Below are 20,097 nucleotides of genomic sequence, written 5' to 3'. Positions count from 1 at the left end.
GCGGTCGGGTTAGGGTTAGATGTACTCACACTGTGACGTTGTGGACAGGTTAGGGTTAGATGTACTCACACTGTGACGTTGTGGTCAGGTTAGGGTTAGATGTACTCACACTGGGACGTTGTGGTCAGGTTAGATGTACTCACACTGTGACGTTGCTGTCAGGTTAGATGTACTCACACTGTGACGTTGTGGTTAGATGTACTCACACTGTGACGTTGTGGTAAGATGTACTCACACTGTGATGTTGCGGTCGGGTTAGGGTTAGATGTAGATGGGCCTTAGAGTACCTCTAAGATGGGCCTTCCCTGTAGCTCAGTAGGTAGAGCATGGTGTTTGCAACGCCAGGGTTGTGGGTTCGATTCCCACGGGGGGCCAGCACAGAAAAACAAAAATGTATGAAATGTATGCATTCACTACTGTAAGTCACTCTGGATAAGAGCGTCTGCTAAAATGTAATGTAACATGTACTCACACTGTGACGTTGTGGTCAGGTTAGATGTACTCACACTGTGACGTTGTGGTCGGGTTAGGGGTTAGATGTACTCACACTGTGACGTTGTGGTTAGATGTACTCACACTGTGACGTTGTGGTTAGATGTACTCACACGGTGACGTTGTGGTCAGGTTAGATGTACTCACGGTGACATTGTGGTCAGGTTAGATGTACTCACACGGTGACGTTGTGGTCAGGTTAGATGTACTCACACGGTGACGTTGTGGTCAGGTTAGATGTACTCACACGGTGACGTTGTGGTCAGGTTAGATGTACTCACACGGTGACGTTGTGGTCAGGTTAGATGTACTCACACAGTGACGTTGTGGTCAGGTTAGATGTACTCACACGGTGACGTTGTGGTCAGGTTAGATGGACTCACACGGTGACGTTGTGGTCAGGTTAGATGTACTCACACGGTGACGTTGTGGTCAGGTTAGGGGTTAGATGTACTCACACGGTGACGTTGTGGTCAGGTTAGATGTACTCACACTGTGACGTTGCGGTCAGGTTAGGGGTTAGATGTACTCACACTGTGACGTTGTGGTCAAGTTAGGGTTAGATGTACTCACACTGTGTCATTGTGGTCAGGTTAGATGTACTCACACTGTGACGTTGTGGTCAGGTTAGGGTTAGATGTACTCACACTGTGACGTTGCGGTCAGGTTAGGGTTAGATGTATTCACACTGTGACGTTGCGGTCAGGTTAGGGTTAGATGTACTCACACTGGGATGTTGCGGTCGGTTTAGGGTTAGATGTACTCACACTGTGACGTTGCGGTCGGGTTAGGGTTAGATGTACTCACACTGTGACGTTGCGGTCGGGTTAGGGTTAGATGTACTCACACTGTGACATTGTGGTCGGGTTAGGGTTAGATGTACTCATACGGTGAAGTTGTGGTTAGATGTACTCACACTGTGACGTTGTGGTCAGGTTAGGGTTAGATGTACTCACACGGTGATGTTGTGGTCAGGTTAGGGTTAGATGTACTCACACTATGACGTTGTGGTAAGATGTATTCACACTGATGTTGCAGTCGGGTTAGGGTTAGATATTCTCACACTGTGACGTTGTGGTCAGGATAGGAGTTAGATGTACTCACACTGTGACGTTTTGTTCAGGTTAGGGTTAGATGTACTCACACTGTGATGTTGTGGTCAGGTTAGGGGTAGATGTACTCACACTATGACGTTGTGGTCAGGTTAGGGATAGATGTACTCACACTGTGACGTTGTGGTCAGGTTAGATGTACTCACACTGTGACGTTGTGGTCAGCTTAGATGTACTCACACTGTGACGTTGTGGTCAGGTTAGATGTACTCACACGGTGACGTTGTGGTCAGGTTAGATGTACTCACACGGTGACGTTGTGGTCAGGTTAGATGTACTCACACGGTGACGTTGTGGTCAGGTTAGGGGTTAGATGTACTCACACTGTGATGTTGTGGTCAGGTTAGATGTACTCACACGGTGACATTGTGGTCAGATTAGGGGTTAGATGTGCTCACACGGTGACGTTCTGGTCAGGTTAGGGTTAGATGTACTCACACTGTGACGTTGTGGTTAGGTTAGGGTTAGATGTACTCACACTGTGATGTTGTGGTCAGGTTAGATGTACTCACACGGTGACGTTGTGGTTAGATGTACTCACACATTGACGTTGTGGTCAGGTTAGATGTACTCACACTGTGACGTTGTGGTCAGGTTAGGGGTTAGATGTACTCACACGGTGACGTTGTGGTTAGGGGTTAAATGTACTCACACGGTGACGATGTGGTCAGGTTAGGGTTAGATGTACTCACACTGTGATGTTGTGGTCAGGTTAGGGTTAGATGTACTCACACTGTGATGTTGTGGTTAGATGTACTCACACTGTGACGTTGTGGTCAGGTTAGGGGTTAGATGTACTCACACGGTGACGTTGTGGTCAGGTTAGATGTACTCACACGGTGACGTTGTGGTCAGGTTAGATGTACTCACACTGTGACGTTGTGGTCAGGTTAGGGTTAGATGTACTCACACGGTGACGTTGTGGTCAGGTTAGGGGTCGGATGTGCTCACACTGTGACGTTGTGGTCAGGTTAGGAGTCAGACGTACTCACACTGTGACGTTGTGGTCAGGTTAGATGTACTCACACGGTGACGTTGTGGTCAGGTTAGGGGTTAGATGTACTCACACTGTGACGTTGTGGTCAGGTTAGGGGTTAGATGTACTCACACTGTGACGTTGTGGTCAGGTTAGGGGTTAGATGTACTCACACGGTGACGTTGTGGTCAGGTTAGGGGTTAGATGTACTCACACGGTGACGTTGTGGTCAGGTTAGGGGTTAGATGTACTCACACTGTGACATTGTGGTCAGGTTAGGGTTAGATGTACTGACTGTGACGTTGTGGTCAGGTTAGGGTTAGATGTACTTACACTGTGACGTTGCGGTCGGGTTAGGGTTAGATGTACTCACACTGTGACGTTGTGGTCAGGTTAGATGTACTCACACTGTGACGTTGTGGTCAGGTTAGATGTACTCACTGATGTTGTGGTCAGGTTAGGGTTAGATGTACTCACACTGTGACATTGTGGTCAGGTTAGGGTTAGATGTACTGACTGTGATGTTGTGGTCAGGTTAGGGTTAGATGTACTCACACTGTGATGTTGTGGTCAGGTTAGGGTTAGATGTACTCACACTGGGACGTTGTTGTCAGGCTAGGGTTGGATGTACTTACACTGTGACGTTGCGGTCGGGTTAGGGTTAGATGTACTCACACTGACGTTGTGGTCAGGTTAGGGTTAGATGTACTCACACTGTGACGTTGTGGTCAGGTAAGGGTTAGATGTACTCACACTAGGACGTTGTGGTCAGGTTAGGGTTAGATGTACTTACACTGTGACGTTGCGGTCGGGTTAGGGTTAGATGTACTCACACTGTGACGTTGTGGTCAGGTTAGATGTACTCACACTGTGACGTTGTGGTCAGGTTAGATGTACTCACTGATGTTGTGGTCAGGTTAGGGTTAGATGTACTCACACTGTGACGTTGTGGTTAGATGTACTCACACTGTGACGTTGTGGTCAGGTTAGGGGTTAGATGTACTCACACGGTGACGTTGTGGTCAGGTTAGATGTACTCACACTGTGACGTTGTGGTCAGGTTAGGGTTAGATGTACTCACACGGTGACGTTGTGGTCAGGTTAGGGGTCAGATGTGCTCACACTGTGATGTTGTGGTCAGGTTAGGGGTCAGACGTACTCACACTGTGATGTTGTGGTCAGGTTAGGGGTCAGACGTACTCACACTGTGACGTTGTGGTCAGGTTAGATGTACACACACGGTGACGTTGTGGTCAGGTTTGGGGTTAGATGTACTCACACTGTGACGTTGTGGTCAGGTTAGGGTTAGATGTACTCACACGGTGACGTTGTGGTCAGGTTAGGGGTTAGATGTACTCACACGGTGACGTTGTGGTCAGGTTAGGGGTTAGATGTACTCACACGGTGACGTTGTGGTCAGGTTAGGGGTTAGATGTACTCACACGGTGACGTTGTGGTCAGGTTAGGGTTAGATGTATTCACACTGTGACGTTGTGGTCAGGTTAGGGTTAGATGTACTCACACTGTGACGTTGTGGTCAGGTTAGGGTTAGAAGTACTCACACTGGGACGTTGTGCTCAGGTTAGATGTACTCACACTGTGACGTTGTGGTCAGGTTAGATGTACTCACACTGTGACGTTGTGGTCAGGTTAGATGTAGTCACACTGTGACGTTGTGGTCAGGTTAGATGTAGTCACACGGTGACATTGTGGTCAGATTAGGGGTTAGATGTGCTCACACGGTGACGTTCTGGTCAGGTTAGGGTTAGATGTACTCACACTGTGACGTTGTTGTCAGGTTAGGGTTAGATGTACTCACACTGTGATGTGTTCAGGTTGGATGTACTCACACGGTGACGTTGTGGTCAGGTTAGGGGTTAGATGTACTCACACGGTGACGTTCTGGTCAGGTTAGGGTTAGATGTACTCACACTGTGATGTTGTGGTCAGGTTAGATGTACTCACACGGTGACGTTGTGGTTAGATGTACTCACACTGTGACGTTGTGGTCAGGTTAGATGTACTCACACTGTGACGTTGTGGTCAGGTTAGGGGTTAGATGTACTCACACGGTGACGTTGTGGTTAGGGGTTAAATGTACTCACACGGTGACGATGTGGTCAGGTTAGGGTTAGATGTACTCACACTGTGATGTTGTGGTCAGGTTAGGGTTAGATGTACTCACACTGTGATGTTGTGGTTAGATGTACTCACACTGTGACGTTGTGGTCAGGTTAGGGGTTAGATGTACTCACACGGTGACGTTGTGGTCAGGTTAGATGTACTCACACGGTGACGTTGTGGTCAGGTTAGATGTACTCACACTGTGACGTTGTGGTCAGGTTAGGGTTAGATGTACTCACACGGTGACGTTGTGGTCAGGTTAGGGGTCGGATGTGCTCACACTGTGACGTTGTGGTCAGGTTAGGGGTCAGACGTACTCACACTGTGACGTTATGGTCAGGTTAGATGTACTCACACGGTGACGTTGTGGTCAGGTTAGGGGTTAGATGTACTCACACTGTGACGTTGTGGTCAGGTTAGGGGTTAGATGTACTCACACTGTGACGTTGTGGTCAGGTTAGGGGTTAGATGTACTCACACGGTGACGTTGTGGTCAGGTTAGGGGTTAGATGTACTCACACGGTGACGTTGTGGTCAGGTTAGGGGTTAGATGTACTCACACTGTGACATTGTGGTCAGGTTAGGGTTAGATGTACTGACTGTGACGTTGTGGTCAGGTTAGGGTTAGATGTACTTACACTGTGACGTTGCGGTCGGGTTAGGGTTAGATGTACTCACACTGTGACGTTGTGGTCAGGTTAGATGTACTCACACTGTGACGTTGTGGTCAGGTTAGATGTACTCACTGATGTTGTGGTCAGGTTAGGGTTAGATGTACTCACACTGTGACATTGTGGTCAGGTTAGGGTTAGATGTACTGACTGTGATGTTGTGGTCAGGTTAGGGTTAGATGTACTCACACTGTGAAGTTGTGGTCAGGTTAGGGTTAGATGTACTCACACTGGGACGTTGTTGTCAGGCTAGGGTTGGATGTACTTACACTGTGACGTTGCGGTCGGGTTAGGGTTAGATGTACTCACACTGACGTTGTGGTCAGGTTAGGGTTAGATGTACTCACACTGTGACGTTGTGGTCAGGTAAGGGTTAGATGTACTCACACTAGGACGTTGTGGTCAGGTTAGGGTTAGATGTACTTACACTGTGACGTTGCGGTCGGGTTAGGGTTAGATGTACTCACACTGTGACGTTGTGGTCAGGTTAGATGTACTCACACTGTGACGTTGTGGTCAGGTTAGATGTACTCACTGATGTTGTGGTCAGGTTAGGGTTAGATGTACTCACACTGTGACGTTGTGGTTAGATGTACTCACACTGTGACGTTGTGGTCAGGTTAGGGGTTAGATGTACTCACACGGTGACGTTGTGGTCAGGTTAGATGTACTCACACTGTGACGTTGTGGTCAGGTTAGGGTTAGATGTACTCACACGGTGACGTTGTGGTCAGGTTAGGGGTCAGATGTGCTCACACTGTGATGTTGTGGTCAGGTTAGGGGTCAGACGTACTCACACTATGACGTTGTGGTCAGGTTAGATGTACACACACGGTGACGTTGTGGTCAGGTTTGGGGTTAGATGTACTCACACTGTGACGTTGTGGTCAGGTTAGGGTTAGATGTACTCACACGGTGACGTTGTGGTCAGGTTAGGGGTTAGATGTACTCACACGGTGACGTTGTGGTCAGGTTAGGGGTTAGATGTACTCACACGGTGACGTTGTGGTCAGGTTAGGGGTTAGATGTACTCACACGGTGACGTTGTGGTCAGGTTAGGGTTAGATGTATTCACACTGTGACGTTGTGGTCAGGTTAGGGTTAGATGTACTCACACTGTGACGTTGTGGTCAGGTTAGGGTTAGAAGTACTCACACTGGGACGTTGTGCTCAGGTTAGATGTACTCACACTGTGACGTTGTGGTCAGGTTAGATGTACTCACACTGTGACGTTGTGGTCAGGTTAGATGTAGTCACACTGTGACGTTGTGGTCAGGTTAGATGTAGTCACACTGTGACGTTGTGGTCAGGTTAGATGTACTCACACTGTGACGTTGTGGTCAGGTTAGCGTTAGATGTACTCACACTGTGACGTTGTGTTTGGGGTAGGGTTAGATGTACTCACACTGTGACGTTGTGGTCAGGTTAGGGTTAGATGTACTCACACTGTGATGTTGTGGTCAGGTTAGGGGTTAGATGTACTCAAACGGTGACGTTGTGGTCAGGTTAGGGGTTAGATGTACTCACACTGTGACATTGTGGTCAGGTTAGATGCACTCACACTGTGACGTTGTGGTCAGGTTAGGGTTAGATGTACTCACTGTGACGTTGTGGTCAGGTTAGGGTTAGATGTATTCACACTGTGACATTGTGGTCAGGTTAGGGTTAGATGTACTCACACTGTGACGTTGTGGTCAGGTTAGGGTTAGATGTACTCACACTGGGACGTTGTTGTCAGGTTAGGGTTAGATGAACTTACACTGTGACGTTGCGGTCGGGTTAGGGTTAGATGTACTCACACTGTGACGTTGTGGACAGGTTAGGGTTAGATGTACTCACACTGTGACGTTGTGGTCAGGTTAGGGTTAGATGTACTCACACTGGGACGTTGTGGTCAGGTTAGATGTACTCACACTGTGACGTTGCTGTCAGGTTAGATGTACTCACACTGTGACGTTGTGGTCAGGTTAGCGTTAGATGTACTCACACTGTGACGTTGTGTTTGGGTTAGGGTTAGATGTACTCACACGGTGATGTTGTGGTCAGGTTAGGGTTAGATGTACACACACTGTGACGTTAAGGTCAGGTTAGGGTTAGATGTACTCACACTGATGTTGTGGTTAAATGTACTCAAACTGTAATGTTGTGGTCAGGTTAGGGTTAGATGTACTCATACGGTGACGTTGTGGTCAGGTTAGGGTTAGATGTACTCACACGGTGATGTTGTGGTCAGGTTAGGGTTAGATGTACTCACACTGACGTTGAGGTCAGGTTAGATGTACTCACACGGTGACGTTGTGGTCAGGTTAGGGGTTAGATGTACTCACACGGTGACGTTCTGGTCAGGTTAGGGTTAGATGTACTCACACTGTGATGTTGTGGTCAGGTTAGAAGTACTCACACGGTGACGTTGTGGTTAGATGTACTCACACATTGACGTTTTGGTCAGGTTAGATGTACTCACACTGTGACGTTGTGGTCAGGTTAGGGGTTAGATGTACTCACACGGTGACGTTGTGGTTAGGGGTTAAATGTACTCACACGGTGACGATGTGGTCAGGTTAGGGTTAGATGTACTCACACTGTGATGTTGTGGTCAGGTTAGGGTTAGATGTACTCACACTGTGATGTTGTGGTTAGATGTACTCACACTGTGACGTTGTGGTCAGGTTAGGGGTTAGATGTACTCACACGGTGATGTTGTGGTCAGGTTAGATGTACTCACACGGTGACGTTGTGGTCAGGTTAGATGTACTCACACTGTGACGTTGTGGTCAGGTTAGGGTTAGATGTACTCACACGGTGACGTTGTGGTCAGGTTAGGGGTCAGATGTGCTCACACTGTGACGTTGTGGTCAGGTTAGGGGTCAGACGTACTCACACTGTGACGTTGTGGTCAGGTTAGATGTACTCACACGGTGACGTTGTGGTCAGGTTAGGGGTTAGATGTACTCACACTGTGACGTTGTGGTCAGGTTAGGGGTTAGATGTACTCACACTGTGACGTTGTGGTCAGGTTAGGGGTTAGATGTACTCACACGGTGACGTTGTGGTCAGGTTAGGGGTTAGATGTACTCACACGGTGACGTTGTGGTCAGGTTAGGGGTTAGATGTACTCACACTGTGACATTGTGGTCAGGTTAGGGTTAGATGTACTGACTGTGACGTTGTGGTCAGGTTAGGGTTAGATGTACTTACACTGTGACGTTGCGGTCGGGTTAGGGTTAGATGTACTCACACTGTGACGTTGTGGTCAGGTTAGATGTACTCACACTGTGACGTTGTGGTCAGGTTAGATGTACTCACTGATGTTGTGGTCAGGTTAGGGTTAGATGTACTCACACTGTGACATTGTGGTCAGGTTAGGGTTAGATGTACTGACTGTGATGTTGTGGTCAGGTTAGGGTTAGATGTACTCACACTGTGATGTTGTGGTCAGGTTAGGGTTAGATGTACTCACACTGGGACGTTGTTGTCAGGCTAGGGTTAGATGTACTTACACTGTGACGTTGCGGTCGGGTTAGGGTTAGATGTACTCACACTGACGTTGTGGTCAGGTTAGGGTTAGATGTACTCACACTGTGACGTTGTGGTCAGGTAAGGGTTAGATGTACTCACACTAGGACGTTGTGGTCAGGTTAGGGTTAGATGTACTTACACTGTGACGTTGCGGTCGGGTTAGGGTTAGATGTACTCACACTGTGACGTTGTGGTCAGGTTAGATGTACTCACACTGTGACGTTGTGGTCAGGTTAGATGTACTCACTGATGTTGTGGTCAGGTTAGGGTTAGATGTACTCACACTGTGACGTTGTGGTTAGATGTACTCACACTGTGACGTTGTGGTCAGGTTAGGGGTTAGATGTACTCACACGGTGACGTTGTGGTCAGGTTAGATGTACTCACACGGTGACGTTGTGGTCAGGTTAGATGTACTCACACTGACGTTGTGGTCAGGTTAGGGTTAGATGTACTCACATGGTGACGTTGTGGTCAGGTTAGGGGTCAGATGTGCTCACACTGTGATGTTGTGGTCAGGTTAGGGGTCAGACGTACTCACACTGTGACGTTGTGGTCAGGTTAGATGTACACACACGGTGACGTTGTGGTCAGGTTTGGGGTTAGATGTACTCACACTGTGACGTTATGGTCAGGTTAGGGTTAGATGTACTCACACGGTGACGTTGTGGTCAGGTTAGGGGTTAGATGTACTCACACTGTGACATTGTGGTCAGGTTAGGGTTAGATGTACTGACTGTGATGTTGTGGTCAGGTTAGGGTTAGATGTACTCACACTGTGATGTTGTGGTCAGGTTAGGGTTAGATGTACTTACACTGTGACGTTGCGGTCGGGTTAGGGTTAGATGTACTCACACTGACGTTGTGGTCAGGTTAGGGTTAGATGTACTCACACTGTGACATTGTGGTCAGGTAAGGGTTAGATGTACTCACACTAGGACGTTGTGGTCAGGTTAGGGTTAGATGTACTTACACTGTGACGTTGCGGTCGGGTTAGGGTTAGATGTACTCACACTGTGACGTTGTGGTCAGGTTAGATGTACTCACACTGTGACGTTGTGGTCAGGTTAGATGTACTCACTGATGTTGTGGTCAGGTTAGGGTTAGATGTACTCACACTGTGACGTTGTGGTTAGATGTACTCACACTGTGACGTTGTGGTCAGGTTAGGGGTTAGATGTACTCACACGGTGACGTTGTGGTCAGGTTAGATGTACTCACACGGTGACGTTGTGGTCAGGTTAGATGTACTCACTGATGTTGTGGTCAGGTTAGGGTTAGATGTACTCACACTGTGACGTTGTGGTCAGATGTGCTCACACTGTGATGCTGTGGTCAGGTTAGGGGTCAGACGTACTCACACTGTGACGTTGTGGTCAGGTTAGATGTACACACACGGTGACGTTGTGGTCAGGTTTGGGGTCAGACGTACTCACACTGTGACGTTGTGCTCAGGTTAGATGTACTCACACTGTGACGTTGTGGTCAGGTTAGATGTACTCACACTGTGACGTTGTGGTCAGGTTAGATGTAGTCACACTGTGACGTTGTGGTCAGGTTAGATGTAGTCACACTGTGACGTTGTAGTCAGGTTAGATGTACTCACACTGTGACGTTGTGGTCAGGTTAGCGTTAGATGTACTCACACTGTGACGTTGTGTTTGGGGTAGGGTTAGATGTACACACACTGTGACGTTGTGGTCAGGTTAGGGTTAGATGTACTCACACTGTGACGTTGTGGTCAGGTTAGGGGTTAGATGTACTCACACGGTGACGTTGTGGTCAGGTTAGGGGTTAGATGTACTCACACTGTGACATTGTGGTCAGGTTAGATGCACTCACACTGTGACGTTGTGGTCAGGTTAGGGTTAGATGTACTCACTGTGACGTTGTGGTCAGGTTAGGGTTAGATGTATTCACACTGTGACATTGTGGTCAGGTTAGGGTTAGATGTACTCACACTGTGACGTTGTGGTCAGGTTAGGGTTAGATGTACTCACACTGGGACGTTGTTGTCAGGTTAGGGTTAGATGAACTTACACTGTGACGTTGCGGTAGGGTTAGGGTTAGATGTACTCACACTGTGACGTTGTGGACAGGTTAGGGTTAGATGTACTCACACTGTGACGTTGTGGTCAGGTTAGGGTTAGATGTACTCACACTGGGACGTTGTGGTCAGGTTAGATGTACTCACACTGTGACGTTGCTGTCAGGTTAGATGTACTCACACTGTGACGTTGTGGTCAGGTTAGCGTTAGATGTACTCACACTGTGACGTTGTGTTTGGGTTAGGGTTAGATGTACTCACACGGTGATGTTGTGGTCAGGTTAGGGTTAGATGTACACACACTGTGACGTTAAGGTCAGGTTAGGGTTAGATGTACTCACACTGATGTTGTGGTTAAATGTACTCAAACTGTAATGTTGTGGTCAGGTTAGGGTTAGATGTACTCATACGGTGACGTTGTGGTCAGGTTAGGGTTAGATGTACTCACACGGTGATGTTGTGGTCAGGTTAGGGTTAGATGTACTCACACTGACGTTGAGGTCAGGTTAGATGTACTCACACGGTGACGTTGTGGTCAGGTTAGGGGTTAGATGTACTCACACGGTGACGTTCTGGTCAGGTTAGGGTTAGATGTACTCACACTGTGATGTTGTGGTCAGGTTAGAAGTACTCACACGGTGACGTTGTGGTTAGATGTACTCACACATTGACGTTTTGGTCAGGTTAGATGTACTCACACTGTGACGTTGTGGTCAGGTTAGGGGTTAGATGTACTCACACGGTGACGTTGTGGTTAGGGGTTAAATGTACTCACACGGTGACGATGTGGTCAGGTTAGGGTTAGATGTACTCACACTGTGATGTTGTGGTCAGGTTAGGGTTAGATGTACTCACACTGTGATGTTGTGGTTAGATGTACTCACACTGTGACGTTGTGGTCAGGTTAGGGGTTAGATGTACTCACACGGTGACGTTGTGGTCAGGTTAGATGTACTCACACGGTGACGTTGTGGTCAGGTTAGATGTACTCACACTGTGACGTTGTGGTCAGGTTAGGGTTAGATGTACTCACACGGTGACGTTGTGGTCAGGTTAGGGGTCAGATGTGCTCACACTGTGACGTTGTGGTCAGGTTAGGGGTCAGACGTACTCACACTGTGACGTTGTGGTCAGGTTAGATGTACTCACACGGTGACGTTGTGGTCAGGTTAGGGGTTAGATGTACTCACACTGTGACGTTGTGGTCAGGTTAGGGGTTAGATGTACTCACACTGTGACGTTGTGGTCAGGTTAGGGGTTAGATGTACTCACACGGTGACGTTGTGGTCAGGATAGGGGTTAGATGTACTCACACGGTGACGTTGTGGTCAGGTTAGGGGTTAGATGTACTCACACTGTGACATTGTGGTCAGGTTAGGGTTAGATGTACTGACTGTGACGTTGTGGTCAGGTTAGGGTTAGATGTACTTACACTGTGACGTTGCGGTCGGGTTAGGGTTAGATGTACTCACACTGTGACGTTGTGGTCAGGTTAGATGTACTCACACTGTGACGTTGTGGTCAGGTTAGATGTACTCACTGATGTTGTGGTCAGGTTAGGGTTAGATGTACTCACACTGTGACATTGTGGTCAGGTTAGGGTTAGATGTACTGACTGTGATGTTGTGGTCAGGTTAGGGTTAGATGTACTCACACTGTGATGTTGTGGTCAGGTTAGGGTTAGATGTACTCACACTGGGACGTTGTTGTCAGGCTAGGGTTAGATGTACTTACACTGTGACGTTGCGGTCGGGTTAGGGTTAGATGTACTCACACTGACGTTGTGGTCAGGTTAGGGTTAGATGTACTCACACTGTGACGTTGTGGTCAGGTAAGGGTTAGATGTACTCACACTAGGACGTTGTGGTCAGGTTAGGGTTAGATGTACTTACACTGTGACGTTGCGGTCGGGTTAGGGTTAGATGTACTCACACTGTGACGTTGTGGTCAGGTTAGATGTACTCACACTGTGACGTTGTGGTCAGGTTAGATGTACTCACTGATGTTGTGGTCAGGTTAGGGTTAGATGTACTCACACTGTGACGTTGTGGTTAGATGTACTCACACTGTGACGTTGTGGTCAGGTTAGGGGTTAGATGTACTCACACGGTGACGTTGTGGTCAGGTTAGATGTACTCACACGGTGACGTTGTGGTCAGGTTAGATGTACTCACACTGACGTTGTGGTCAGGTTAGGGTTAGATGTACTCACATGGTGACGTTGTGGTCAGGTTAGGGGTCAGATGTGCTCACACTGTGATGTTGTGGTCAGGTTAGGGGTCAGACGTACTCACACTGTGACGTTGTGGTCAGGTTAGATGTACACACACGGTGACGTTGTGGTCAGGTTTGGGGTTAGATGTACTCACACTGTGACGTTATGGTCAGGTTAGGGTTAGATGTACTCACACGGTGACGTTGTGGTCAGGTTAGGGGTTAGATGTACTCACACTGTGACATTGTGGTCAGGTTAGGGTTAGATGTACTGACTGTGATGTTGTGGTCAGGTTAGGGTTAGATGTACTCACACTGTGATGTTGTGGTCAGGTTAGGGTTAGATGTACTTACACTGTGACGTTGCGGTCGGGTTAGGGTTAGATGTACTCACACTGACGTTGTGGTCAGGTTAGGGTTAGATGTACTCACACTGTGACATTGTGGTCAGGTAAGGGTTAGATGTACTCACACTAGGACGTTGTGGTCAGGTTAGGGTTAGATGTACTTACACTGTGACGTTGCGGTCGGGTTAGGGTTAGATGTACTCACACTGTGACGTTGTGGTCAGGTTAGATGTACTCACACTGTGACGTTGTGGTCAGGTTAGATGTACTCACTGATGTTGTGGTCAGGTTAGGGTTAGATGTACTCACACTGTGACGTTGTGGTTAGATGTACTCACACTGTGACGTTGTGGTCAGGTTAGGGGTTAGATGTACTCACACGGTGACGTTGTGGTCAGGTTAGATGTACTCACACGGTGACGTTGTGGTCAGGTTAGATGTACTCACTGATGTTGTGGTCAGGTTAGGGTTAGATGTACTCACACTGTGACGTTGTGGTCAGATGTGCTCACACTGTGATGTTGTGGTCAGGTTAGGGGTCAGACGTACTCACACTGTGACGTTGTGGTCAGGTTAGATGTACACACACGGTGACGTTGTGGTCAGGTTTGGGGTTAGATGTACTCACACTGTGACGTTGTGGTCAGGTTAGGGTTAGATGTACTCACACGGTGACGTTGTGGTCAGGTTAGGGGTTAGATGTACTCACACGGTGACGTTGTGGTCAGGTTAGGGGTTAGATGTACTCACACGGTGACGTTGTGGTCAGGTTAGGGGTTAGATGTACTCACACGGTGACGTTGTGGTCAGGTTAGGGTTAGATGTATTCACACTGTGACTTTGTGGTCAGGTTAGGGTTAGATGTACTCACACTGTGACGTTGTGGTCAGGTTAGGGTTAGACGTACTCACACTGGGACGTTGTGCTCAGGTTAGATGTACTCACACTGTGACGTTGTGGTCAGGTTAGATGTACTCACACTGTGACGTTGTGGTCAGGTTAGATGTAGTCACACTGTGACGTTGTGGTCAGGTTAGATGTAGTCACACTGTGACGTTGTGGTCAGGTTAGATGTACTCACACTGTGACGTTGTGGTCAGGTTAGCGTTAGATGTACTCACACTGTGACGTTGTGTTTGGGGTAGGGTTAGATGTACACACACTGTGACGTTGTGGTCAGGTTAGGGTTAGATGTACTCACACTGTGACGTTGTGGTCAGGTTAGGGGTTAGATGTACTCACACGGTGACGTTGTGGTCAGGTTAGGGGTTAGATGTACTCACACTGTGACATTGTGGTCAGGTTAGATGCACTCACACTGTGACGTTGTGGTCAGGTTAGGGTTAGATGTACTCACTGTGACGTTGTGGTCAGGTTAGGGTTAGATGTATTCACACTGTGACATTGTGGTCAGGTTAGGGTTAGATGTACTCACACTGTGACGTTGTGGTCAGGTTAGGGTTAGATGTACTCACACTGGGACGTTGTTGTCAGGTTAGGGTTAGATGAACTTACACTGTGACGTTGCGGTCGGGTTAGGGTTAGATGTACTCACACTGTGACGTTGTGGACAGGTTAGGGTTAGATGTACTCACACTGTGACGTTGTGGTCAGGTTAGGGTTAGATGTACTCACACTGGGACGTTGTGGTCAGGTTAGATGTACTCACACTGTGACGTTGCTGTCAGGTTAGATGTACTCACACTGTGACGTTGTGGTCAGGTTAGCGTTAGATGTACTCACACTGTGACGTTGTGTTTGGGTTAGGGTTAGATGTACTCACACGGTGATGTTGTGGTCAGGTTAGGGTTAGATGTACACACACTGTGACGTTAAGGTCAGGTTAGGGTTAGATGTACTCACACTGATGTTGTGGTTAAATGTACTCAAACTGTGATGTTGTGGTCAGGTTAGGGTTAGATGTACTCATACGGTGACGTTGTGGTCAGGTTAGGGTTAGATGTACTCACACGGTGATGTTGTGGTCAGGTTAGGGTTAGATGTACTCACACTGACGTTGAGGTCAGGTTAGATGTACTCACACTGTGACGTTGCGGTCAGGTTAGGGTTAGATGTACTCACACTGTGATGTTGGGGTTAGATGTACTCACACTGAAGTTCAGGTTAGGGTTAGATGTACTCACACTGTGACGTTGCGGTCAGGTTAGGGTTAGATGTACTCACACTGTGACGTTGAGGTCAGGTTAGATGTACTCACACTGTGACGTTGCGGTCAGGTTAGGGTTAGATGTACTCACACTGGGACGTTGTGGTCAGGTTAGATGTACTCACACTGTGACGTTGTGGTCAGGTTAGATGTACTCACACGGTGACGTTGTGGTTAGATGTACTCACACTGTGACGTTGTGGTCAGGTTAGGGTTAGATGTACTCATACAGTTACGTTGTGGTCAGGTTAGGGGTTAGATGTACTCTCACGGTGACGTTGTGGTCAGGTTAGGGGTTAGATGTACTCACACTGTGACATTGTGGTCAGGTTAGATGCACTCACACTGTGACGTTGTGGTCAGGTTAGGGTTATATGTACTCACTGTGACGTTGTGGTCAGGTTAGGGTTAGATGTATTCACACTGTGACATTGTGGTCAGGTTAGGGTTAGATGTACTCACACTGTGACGTTGTGGTCAGGTTAGGGTTAGATGTACTCACACTGGGAAGTTGTTGTCAGGTTAGGGTTAGATGTACTTACACTGTGACATTGCGGTCGGGTTAGGGTTAGATGTACTCACACTGTGACGTTGTGGACAGGTTAGGGTTAGATGTACTCACACTGTGACGTTGTGGTCAGGTTAGGGTTAGATGTACTCACAGTGGGACGTTGTGGTCAGGTTAGATGTACTCACACTGTGACATTGTGGTCAGGTTAGATGCACTCACACTGTGACGTTGTGGTCAGGTTAGGGTTATATGTACTCACTGTGACGTTGTGGTCAGGTTAGGATTAGATGTATTCACACTGTGACATTGTGGTCAGGTTAGGGTTAGATGTACTCACACTGTGACGTTGTGGTCAGGTTAGGGTTAGATGTACTCACACTGGGAAGTTGTTGTCAGGTTAGGGTTAGATGTACTTACACTGTGACGTTGCGGTCGGGTTAGGGTTAGATGTACTCACACTGTGACGTTGTGGACAGGTTAGGGTTAGATGTACTCACACTGTGACGTTGTGGTCAGGTTAGGGTTAGATGTACTCACAGTGGGACGTTGTGGTCAGGTTAGATGTACTCACACTGTGACGTTGCTGTCAGGTTAGATGTACTCACACTGTGACGTTGTGGTCAGGTTAGCGTTAGATGTACTCACACTGTGACGTTGTGTTTGGGTTAGGGGTTAGATGTACTCACACTGTGACATTGTGGTCAGGTTAGATGCACTCACACTGTGACGTTGTGGTCAGGTTAGGGTTATATGTACTCACTGTGACGTTGTGGTCAGGTTAGGGTTAGATGTATTCACACTGTGACATTGTGGTCAGGTTAGGGTTAGATGTACTCACACTGTGACGTTGTGGTCAGGTTAGGGTTAGATGTACTCACACTGGGAAGTTGTTGTCAGGTTAGGGTTAGATGTACTTACACTGTGACATTGCGGTCGGGTTAGGGTTAGATGTACTCACACTGTGACGTTGTGGACAGGTTAGGGTTAGATGTACTCACACTGTGACGTTGTGGTCAGGTTAGGGTTAGATGTACTCACAGTGGGACGTTGTGGTCAGGTTAGATGTACTCACACTGTGACATTGTGGTCAGGTTAGATGCACTCACACTGTGACGTTGTGGTCAGGTTAGGGTTATATGTACTCACTGTGACGTTGTGGTCAGGTTAGGATTAGATGTATTCACACTGTGACATTGTGGTCAGGTTAGGGTTAGATGTACTCACACTGTGACGTTGTGGTCAGGTTAGGGTTAGATGTACTCACACTGGGAAGTTGTTGTCAGGTTAGGGTTAGATGTACTTACACTGTGACGTTGCGGTCGGGTTAGGGTTAGATGTACTCACACTGTGACGTTGTGGACAGGTTAGGGTTAGATGTACTCACACTGTGACGTTGTGGTCAGGTTAGGGTTAGATGTACTCACAGTGGGACGTTGTGGTCAGGTTAGATGTACTCACACTGTGACGTTGCTGTCAGGTTAGATGTACTCACACTGTGACGTTGTGGTCAGGTTAGCGTTAGATGTACTCACACTGTGACGTTGTGTTTGGGTTAGGGTTAGATGTACTCACACGGTGATGTTGTGGTCAGGTTAGGGTTAGATGTACACACACTGTGACGTTAAGGTCAGGTTAGGGTTAGATGTACTCACACTGATGTTGTGGTTAGATGTACTCACACGGTGATGTTGTGGTCAGGTTAGGGTTAGATGTACTCACACTGTGACGTTGAGGTCAGGTTAGTTGTACTCACACTGTGACGTTGCGGTCAGGTTAGGGTTAGATGTACTCACACTGTGATGTTGGGGTTAGATGTACTCACACTGAAGTTCAGGTTAGGGTTAGATGTACTCACACTGTGACGTTGTGGTCAGGTTAGGGTTAGATGTACTCACACTGTGACGTTGAGGTCAGGTTAGATGTACTCACACTGTGACGTTGTGGTAAGATGTACTCACACTGTGATGTTGCGGTCGGGTTAGGGTTAGATGTACTCACACTGTGACGTTGTGGTCAGGTTAGGGGTTAGATGTACTCACACTGTGACGTTGTGGTCAGGTTAGATGTACTCACACTGTGACGTTGTGGTCAGGTTAGATGTACTCACACTGACGTTGTGGTCAGGTTAGATGTACTCACACGGTGACGTTGTGGTCAGGTTAGATGTACTCACACTGTGACGTTGTGGTCAGGTTAGATGTACTCACACTGTGACGTTGTGGTCAGGTTAGGGTTAGAAGTACTCACACTGTGACGTTGTGGTCAGGTTAGAGGTTAGATGTACTCACACGGTGACTTTGTGGTCAGGTTAGGGTTAGATGTACTCACACTGTGACGTTGTGGTCAGGTTAGGGTTAGATGTACTCACACTGTGACGTTGTGGTCAGGTTAGATGTACTCACACTGTGACGTTGTGGTCAGGTTAGTGGTTAGATGTACTCACACGGTGACGTTGTGGTCAGGTTAGATGTACTCACACGGTGACGTTGTGGTCAGGTTAGATGTACTCACACTGTGACGTTGTGGTCAGGTTAGGGTTAGATGTACACACACTGTGATGTTGTGGACAGTTTAGGGGTTAGATGAACTCACACGGTGACGTTGTGGTCAGGTTCGGGTTAGATGTACTCACACGGTGACGTTGTGGTCAGGTTAGGGGTTAGATGTACTCACACGGTGACGTTGTGGTCAGGTTACTGGTTAGATGTACTCACACGGTGACGTTGTCGTCAGGTTAGATGTACTCACACTGTGACGTTGCGGTCAGGTTAGGGGTTAGATGTACTCACACGGTGACGTTGTGGTCGGTTTAGATCTACTCACACTGTGACGTTGCGGTCAGGTTAGGGTTAGATGTACTCACACTGTGACGTTGATGTTAGGTTAGATGTACTCACACTGTGACGTTGCGGTCAGGTTAGGGTTAGATGTACTCACACTGTGACGTTGCGGTCAGGTTAGGGTTAGATGTACTCACACGGTGACGTGGTCAGGTTAGGGGTTAGATGTACTCACACGGTGACGTTGTGGTCAGGTTAGGGGTTAGATGTACTCACACAGTGACATTGTGGTCAGGTTAGGGGTTAGATGTACTCACACAGTGACGTTGTGGTCAGGTTAGGGTTAGATGTACTCACACGGTGACGTTGTCGTCAGGTTAGATGTACTCACACTGTGACGTTGCGGTCAGGTTAGGGGTTAGATGTACTCACACTGTGAAGTTCAGGTTAGGGTTAGATGTACTCACACTGTGACGTTGCGGTCAGGTTAGGGTTAGATGTACTCACACTGTGACGTTGAGGTCAGGTTAGATGTACTCACACTGTGACGTTGCGGTCAGGTTAGGGTTAGATGTACCCACACGGTGATGTTGTGGTTAGGGGTTAGATGTACTCACACGGTGACGTTGTGGTCAGGTTAGGGGTTATATGTACTCACACGGTGACGTTGTGGTCGGGTTAGGGGTTAGATGTACTCACACGGTGACGTTGCGGTCGGGGCAGCTGTCACCGAAGGTTCCTCCTTGTTCCTTGAAGGTGATGAGGTTCCATACAGCCACCACTGTGTCTTCAGGAACACTGAAGTGGAACAGCTCCACACTGGCGAAGGACCGGAATGCATTCAGCTTACGAGGCGTCCGTGTAAAGTAGTCTGTTACGAAGTGACAATCTGGAGGAAAGAGAGAGAGAGGGGGAGGATGAGTCAGAGAAAATATTAGTTACATTTCTCCGGGCGAAGACGCACATTCTCACCCAGACACCACACACACGCAGGCACACACAGGGGATAGAGGGTAGAGAAATTGCTTCTAATGCAGTTTAGGTGATCTTCTCCTCCAGATTCTAACAACCAATGATTTAATCATGTTGATGTGAGACAGTCAGCCTTCAGATGCAGCCTCTACTCTCAATCCACTC

General features: G+C 47.9%; 1 protein-coding gene across 1 annotated transcript in view; it reads right to left on the bottom strand.

Annotated features, from left to right (window-relative positions):
- tmem8b (transmembrane protein 8B) overlaps positions 1-19,865 on the bottom strand; it is a 337,935-nt gene extending 318,070 nt beyond the window's left edge. Inside the window, exon 1 of the mRNA XM_045695455.1 lies at positions 19,660-19,865. The gene's annotated coding sequence lies outside the window, so the exon portion shown is untranslated. The remainder of the gene's footprint in view (positions 1-19,659) is intronic.
- Between the last annotated feature and the right edge of the window lie 232 nt (positions 19,866-20,097).

This window comes from Salmo salar, chromosome ssa15 (genome assembly GCF_905237065.1).
Source record: "Salmo salar chromosome ssa15, Ssal_v3.1, whole genome shotgun sequence".
In the NCBI taxonomy this organism is placed as follows: domain Eukaryota; kingdom Metazoa; phylum Chordata; class Actinopteri; order Salmoniformes; family Salmonidae; genus Salmo; species Salmo salar.
The sequence above is the reverse complement of the archived record's forward strand: the minus strand, read 5'-3'. Positions and strand labels throughout refer to the sequence as shown.